This window comes from Palaemon carinicauda, chromosome 15, assembly GCF_036898095.1.
Source record: "Palaemon carinicauda isolate YSFRI2023 chromosome 15, ASM3689809v2, whole genome shotgun sequence".
Taxonomy (NCBI): Eukaryota; Metazoa; Arthropoda; class Malacostraca; order Decapoda; family Palaemonidae; genus Palaemon; species Palaemon carinicauda.
In genome coordinates, this window is record NC_090739.1 from 138338934 (window position 1) to 138346433 (window position 7500).

The 7500-nt window shown below is 33.8% G+C and overlaps 2 protein-coding genes across 6 annotated transcripts in view; one reads left to right on the plus strand and one right to left on the minus strand.

Annotated features, from left to right (window-relative positions):
- Nucleotides 1-942, minus strand: part of LOC137654783 (mucin-22-like) — a 6376-nt gene extending 5434 nt beyond the window's left edge. For both annotated transcript variants that reach the window (XM_068388734.1, XM_068388733.1), the window contains exon 1: nt 812-942. The gene's annotated coding sequence lies outside the window, so the exon portion shown is untranslated. The remainder of the gene's footprint in view (nt 1-811) is intronic.
- Nucleotides 1-7500, plus strand: part of LOC137654785 (uncharacterized) — a 262756-nt gene that overhangs the window by 56225 nt on the left and 199031 nt on the right. The window lies entirely within an intron of this gene.

Sequence of the window (7500 nt, forward strand, 5' to 3'; positions counted from 1 at the left end):
GTTTAATGAGGAGCTTGTAGTGCCATGCCATGCCGTCCCTAAAAGTAATTTTATTTGGAAATTTTCATGTGCTATGCCATAAGGAATACTATGATGGAAAATGAGCAAATATTTCATGTTGTAACCCAATTGAAAGGACTCAATTGTACTGCAGACAAAACTTATTTTTGAAGAAGTATTTTCTCAACTACGTTTCTAAAATTTGTACTTCTCTAGATATGTTGAAAAGTTTAATTAAATATATTCCTTACCAGTGTCTATTCTATATAAAATATAGACAATGTATTATTCTGTCTGTATATTCTTGATTCAAATCATAATGTACAACTCCAAAAGAATTATTATAGAAACTGATTAATCTCTAGATACGTTGGAATATCTAGTAAGATTTATTCCTTCCGGTGTCTATTCATTATAGAATACAGACAATGTATTATTCTGTCTGTATAATGTACAGCTCCAAAAGAATTATTATAGAAACGGGTTAATCTCCAGATACGTTGGAATATCTAGTATTATTCTGTCTATATTCTTGATTCAAGTCACAATGTAGAACTCCAAAGCGATTATAATAGAAACTGATTAAAAAAAAATATTATCTGTTTATCATTTGGCATTGAATCACTAGATGGCACTGCACTTTCTCGTTCAACTACACATTCAGACAAAATCCCCAAAAGAACACAGTTGTAGGTTGTAAGTTCTCCTTGTTATGAACTTCAACGCGCACTGGGTCTCATCACATTTTTTTTTACGAATCCACAAATGTTCGTCGTTGCAATAGAAGAAAATTGAACGTTCAGGAACTCACCTTATGGGCAGACGGTTTTCCGCAAGCAGGTAGAATCAGTTGTGTGCCTTAGACAGCCCGAGGATGCTTTATATATGCCACTCGAATCTGGGGCTGTTTTCCCCCCCATAAAAGGGTCCCCTTATTCGTCCTTCGACTTTCTAAAAGTTTCCTGTTGACCTTTTTTTATTTGTAGTTCATCATTGCTAATATGAATAAGTCTAATGAGCACTGGATGTTGATCAAAATACCACTTGCTTTAGGGCGTTAACAAATGCTTCTTGCAAGTTCATAGAAAGCGATTTGTTTTTAATTTACAGTTTTATAGTTTTAAAACAAAATATTGATTAGTATTAGACTGTTTCGCTGGATGTCGATTTCTAGTTACTTATTGGTGACTGGTTTTTCTTGATGTCAACGACTTATATTGCTGTGACATCAATTTATGATATTATTCAATCTACAGTGTATTGATTGATTCTCAAATAAATGCAGATATATATTGGACGTTTGTTGTAGCTTAGCAAAGGAAGAGAAGAGAGGAAGCTATAAACTTCAGTCTTTTAAGTATCAAAAGGAGAACGCTTTAACTTCCCATCAAAGCTAACCTTTATAAGAAAAAAAAAATGTTAAACGACTCTATTCGTAGCTATCCAGATTGATTTGGACGAAATATGCAAATAATTCAGAATATTATGCCTACACTGAATGGTCTGGCCTATTCTTTCCACATTCTCCACTGTCCTCATACACCTGACAACACTGAGATTACCAAACAATTCTTCTTTTATCAAGAGGTTAGCTACTGCACTGCGGTTGTACAGTGGCTACTTTCCTCTTGGGTAAAGGTAAAAGAGACTCTTATCTATGGTAAGCAGCTCATTTAGGAGGACACTTCAAAATCAAACCATTGTTCTCTAGTCTTGGGTAGTGCCATAGCCTCTGTACCATGGTCGCTCACTGCCTTGTGATAGAGTTCTCTTCCTTGAGTGCACTCTCGGTCATACTATTCTATCTTATTTCTATTCCTCTTGTTTTTTTTCTTAAGTTTTTATAATGTATACATGAAAGATTTATTTTAATGTTACAGTTCTTAAAATAGTTTATTTTAATTGTTCATTACTTCTCTTTTCGTTTATTTATTTCCTTCTTTCCTTTCCTTACTGAGCTATTTTCCCCTGTTGGAGCGGTTGGGCTTATAGCATACTGCTTTTTCAACTAGGGTTGTAGCATAGCAAGTAATAATAATAATAATAATAATAATAATAATAATAATAATTAGAAGAGTGAAATTCTCTCTCTCTCTCTCTCCTCTCTCTCTCTCTCTCTCTCTCTCTCTCTCTCTCTTGTAAAATGGTATGAGCTTAGAAAAATATTTATCTAAAACAATATAAAAATAGATTTCAACCAATATGTTAAACTGTTCCCATTTCAGTTAAAAAAAAAAGAGGGTGATTAAATTTCTCATCATTAGGTTTTTAACGTAAATTTTACGCGCATTCACTATTTGCTACGACTTTATATGTCTGCTAATTAATTATATATGCAATTATTGCACATTATGAAAAAAAGAGGCATTTATTGTACTTTTACATTGTCTCGGTACCTTGTCTCGTATCATCATCAATTAGAACAAAAGGCCTATCCGTATTGAAGAGAAAGCCAGATGCCTCGAATCTCAAATAGGCCTATATGTTCACGTGGTTCTATATTACCATTGCATAGTTATCTACTTTTCAATGGTAGGTAGGTATTAGATCGCCCTGCTAAAAATATAGCAGGGCACGGGCTCTTGCACTAAGGCAAGGTAAGGTAAGGAAAGGATGTGAATGTGGTAGGTTATGTATGTGAAAGAGGTAAGGTTATATAAGGATGATGATGGGATGGATGGGAAAGGATGAAAGTACCATGATGACCTTGGCAGGAGTCCGAAGCTCAGCAGAGGCGTCGCAAAGCAGAGGTTGTTCCTAAGCCCGGATCCTCTTCGGTCCTGGATAAATTTGATTTTTTATTTTGATTTTGAATATTGCTAATATGCATTTATACGATTTTTCCCTTCGCCGCATGTCTTTTGCGCCAGTTAGTAGGGATGGTAGGAAAGGATGTCACTCCTTTAATTTTTATAGGATATTCGTGTGCCGATAGTACGTGTCTTATTGGTCACTCATCCAGATACTGAACAGACATAACGTTCCTGAATTAGAAATTAAGTCTGGGTGACACATTCATTCTTTATCTACCAATTAGTGAATGAACCCACTTTGCAGTGAAATAAACTTTCACAGTACCATTTGCTTAATATAGCCCTACAAGAGACTCATTAGCAGCTTGTCGAAACATCATACCAATTTTGCTTCCTCTTCCTCGCTTAACTATTGTATTTTAATCTTTTCATGTGACAGCAAACCACCTTGAAATACTCCATCTTTTCACCTATAGTATACTGCGTCTTTTCATTCACCTTTTGCTTATGTAATATACATATAATTTATATAGCTATATATATATATATATATATATGTATATGTATATTTATATATATATATATATTTATATAGAAATATGTGTATCTATATATACATGTGTATATATATATATATATATATATATGTGTGTGTGTGTATGTGTGTGTGTGTGTAGATATATAAATACATGCAGTATGTGTCCGTATATATATATATATATATAGAGAGAGAGAGAGAGAGAGAGAGAGAGAGAGAGAGAGAGAGAGAGAGAATCGTGTGTGCAAGTACCCGTTTTCTCTTTCTCGAAACTAAAACTGGGCAATATTATGCTTTTTAACATCGCCAATTCCCGTGAAAATAGCTGAAGAAAAAACTGCTAAAATCTATATACATATATATATATATATATATATATGTGTGTGTGTGTGTGGGTGTGTATATATTATATATATAAATATACAGTATATATATATATATATATATATATAGAAACTGTTTCTATTTGGTTTAAGTAATATAGGATAGACAATTGGAAACTTTCGAAAACTTTTGAATATACTAGGGTATGTCGGATTTACAGTACTATGTATAAAAGATTACATACATATATAAAGATGTACATGTGTATGTTATATACATGCATACAATATAAATTTATATACACCATATTCATATAAACTTTGCATATATCGATGAGATGGAAGAATCTTTGGAATGAAAGGAGATGCACTGATGACACATAGGATTCGTGTGGAGGAATTTTTTTTTTTTTTTTTTTTTTTTTATGTTGCTCATCCTTGATTAGGGATCTTTTTCTGTTGAAGAGGATAATGACCATTGGTTATTCCATATTTCTCAAACCAAATGGAAACAGTTTCTTTATTTCTCAATCTTTCTCCATTTATATATATATATATATATATATACATACGTATATATATATACACATACGTATATATATATATATATATAAATATATATATATATATATATATATATACTCACACACACTGGTGTATGCGACCTGTCAAAAGTTGACGGCTAATTATTTGGATAGATACGCAACACATACAGATTCACCCCCTTCCTACCCTTCCCCTTTTCTACCTACAATTTGTAGGAGATTGTTGTTTTCCGTGTAGTTGCCGTTTAGCGTGACAGGAATATATATGTGTATATATACAGTATATATAATATATATTACAACATATCTATATGTGTGTGTTTGATTAAATTTACACATATGAAAATTGTTTATCATTCTTTGAACTGGTGTGATAAACCTTTTTAAGATAACATTCGAATATCTGTAGCTTACAATAATAAGTCCATATAAGAAAGACAATCATCAAGACAGAAAATCATGTGACAATTAATGTTCTTGCCCTAAACACTTGCGAGGACATGCCTCTCAACACCTGTTTACAGGTGATCTGAATTTTACTGGAGCAGTCGGGTGAGTTACTACAACCAACCAGGAACCTCAACCGTAACTATATTATTATTATTATTATTATTATTATTACTACCGTTCTTGCCAAGGTACAACCCCAGTTGCGGAAGCAGGATGCTATAAGCCCAGGGGCCCCAACAAGGAAAATAACACAGTGAGGAAAGGAAACAAGGGACAATAAAACAGTTTGAGAACAGTTACAACACTGAAATAAATATTTCTTATATAAACTATAAAAAAACCTTTAACAAAACAAGATGAAGATAAATTAGATTGAATAGTGTGCCCTTAAGCATAAGACTCTCTCTCTCTCTCTCTCTCTCTCTCTCTCTCTCTCTCAAGTACAGGTAGTAACTTCTTTTTTATTTTTAAATTCTTTAAAAGATTTTTTTACGTGATAGCCATCCTGTCTGTATAAAAAGTCATTGATATTTGCAGTTTATGGTCTGGTGCTTGCAGGAGCTACAAGAACCTTATCGACCTATATTAGGCATGTTGACCGTGTGGGCCAGACCAGTGAAATCCAAACCATGTAGGATCTCTCTCTCTCTCTCTCTCTCTCTCTCTCTCTCTCTCTCTCTCTCAAGGTTATGTAGCATAGTTTGGGTAGCAAAGTAAATTTAACAGATAATGATTTGGTGGCACATGAGCTACCCTCAAAGAGACTCTCTCTCTCTCTCTCTCTCCTCTCTCTCTCTCTCTCTCTCTCTTTCAAGTTACGTAGCATAATTTGGTCAGCAAAGTAAATTTAACAAATGATGATATGGTTGCAAACGCGCTAACCTTAAAAACTCGCTCTCTCTCTCTCTCTCTCTCTCTCTCTCTCTCTCTCTCTCTCTCTCTTTCAAGGTTACGTAGCATAATTTGGTCAGCAAAGTAAATTTAACAAATGATGATATGTTGCAAACGCGCTAACCTTAAAAACTCGCTCTCTCTCTCTCTCTCTCTCTCTCTCCTCTCTCTCTCTCTCTCTCTCAAGGTCACAAAGCATAATTTGGTCAGCAAAGTAAATTTAACAGGTAATGATTTGGTGACACATGAGCTATCCTCAAAGAGACTCTCTCTCTCTCTCTCTCTCTCAAGATCATGAAGCATAGTTCGGTCAGCAGAGTGCTCGATGCCATAAATTTAAGAGATTGGTGGCACACGAGCTACGCTTAAAGAATGACTCTCTCTCTCTCTCTCTCTCTCTCTCTCTCTCTCTCTTTTATATTAGTCAAAATTAGTTTATTATCTATATATATATATATATATATATGTGTGTGTGTGTGTGTGTATAAAAATAAGGTGTAAATATATTTATATTGTATGCATGTATATAATACACATGTGCCTCTGTATATATGTATGTATTCTTGTATGCATTTATAGAAGCATAGGTATTTGAGTCCAACCTACCAAAGTATATTCAAAAGTTTTCGAAAGCCCAATTCTATTACAACCGCCAGGTGAAAGGGGATCGCTGGTCAAGGCCAAGCTATGAAAATACCCGCGGTACACGGGATGGAGATTTTTATCTTTGGGTACTAATAAAATGTGCAGTATTGTCACCAAAATGTTAGTGCTAATTTTAGAATAGGTTATGCAAATCCCGTAGATTATTATTATTTTTGTTGTTGTTGTTGTTGTTGTTGTTGTTGTTGTATTCGGGTAGGAGTCCCTCTTTTATGTATGTTTGATTGATTGAAGATTATGCCTGCCTAAGTGATGTTCATTTTATACGACTACTTTTCTTTTATTTTAATTGTCTAAATCCCGTAGGTTATTATTGTTATTGATGTTGTTATTTTTGTCGTTGTTGTTGTTGTTGTATTTTGGTATGAGGCCCTCTTTTATGTATGTTTGATTGATTGAAGACTATGGCTGCCTCAGTGGCGTTCATTTTATAAGACACCTTTTCTATTGTTTTAATTGTCTTCAACAGAACTGCAATTGTCAGTAACTGCACTATTCTTCTTTTTATATACTATATGTAATTTCATCAGTAAATGAGTAAAGTCTTCTCAATCAAGGTAGTACATAGTAGACATTTGTTTATGTACTATGTCCAGAATCGTTCTGGGGTTCAGTCATCTTTCTCATGTCGTATTGGGATTTAAAGGTTAAGTTGTAAAGCGTTTCAAGCAATAAGGTATACGTCTACCCATCATCAGGCTTGAAGAGGTTAGATCAATTACTGGTAAACTACAGTGATGTCGATTGATTGATTGATTTTGAGTTCTCTGGTATCCTGACATCGAAGGTAATTTTATTATTATTATTATTATTGTTATTATTATTATTATTATTATCATGTTACTTGCTAAGCTACAACCCTAGTTGGAAAACCACATTGCTATAAGCCTAGGGGCCCCAACAGGGAAAATAGCCCAGTGAGGAAAGGAAACAAGGAAAAATAGAATATTTTAAGAACAGCAACAACACTTAAACAAATATATCCTATATAAACTATAAAGATCTTAACTAAATAAGAGGAAGAAAAGTTAGAATAGTGTGCCCTAGTGTAACCTCAAGCAAGAGAACTCTAAATCAGGAGAGTGGAAGACCATGGTACAGAGGCTATGGCACTATCCAAGACTAGAGAACAATGGTTTGATTTTGGAGTGCCTTTCTCCTAGAAGAACTAATACCGTATCTTATAAATAAAGAATAAAAGGAATTTAATTTTAAAGCCTAAAAGTGTTGTCCTTTTAAAACTTAAATGGTTTTCACTAGACCTGCTTCTGAAATAAGTCTAGAAATACTGCTAGCATAGTAAAATACATTCTGCCCAAGAATCTTGACAAGGTTGA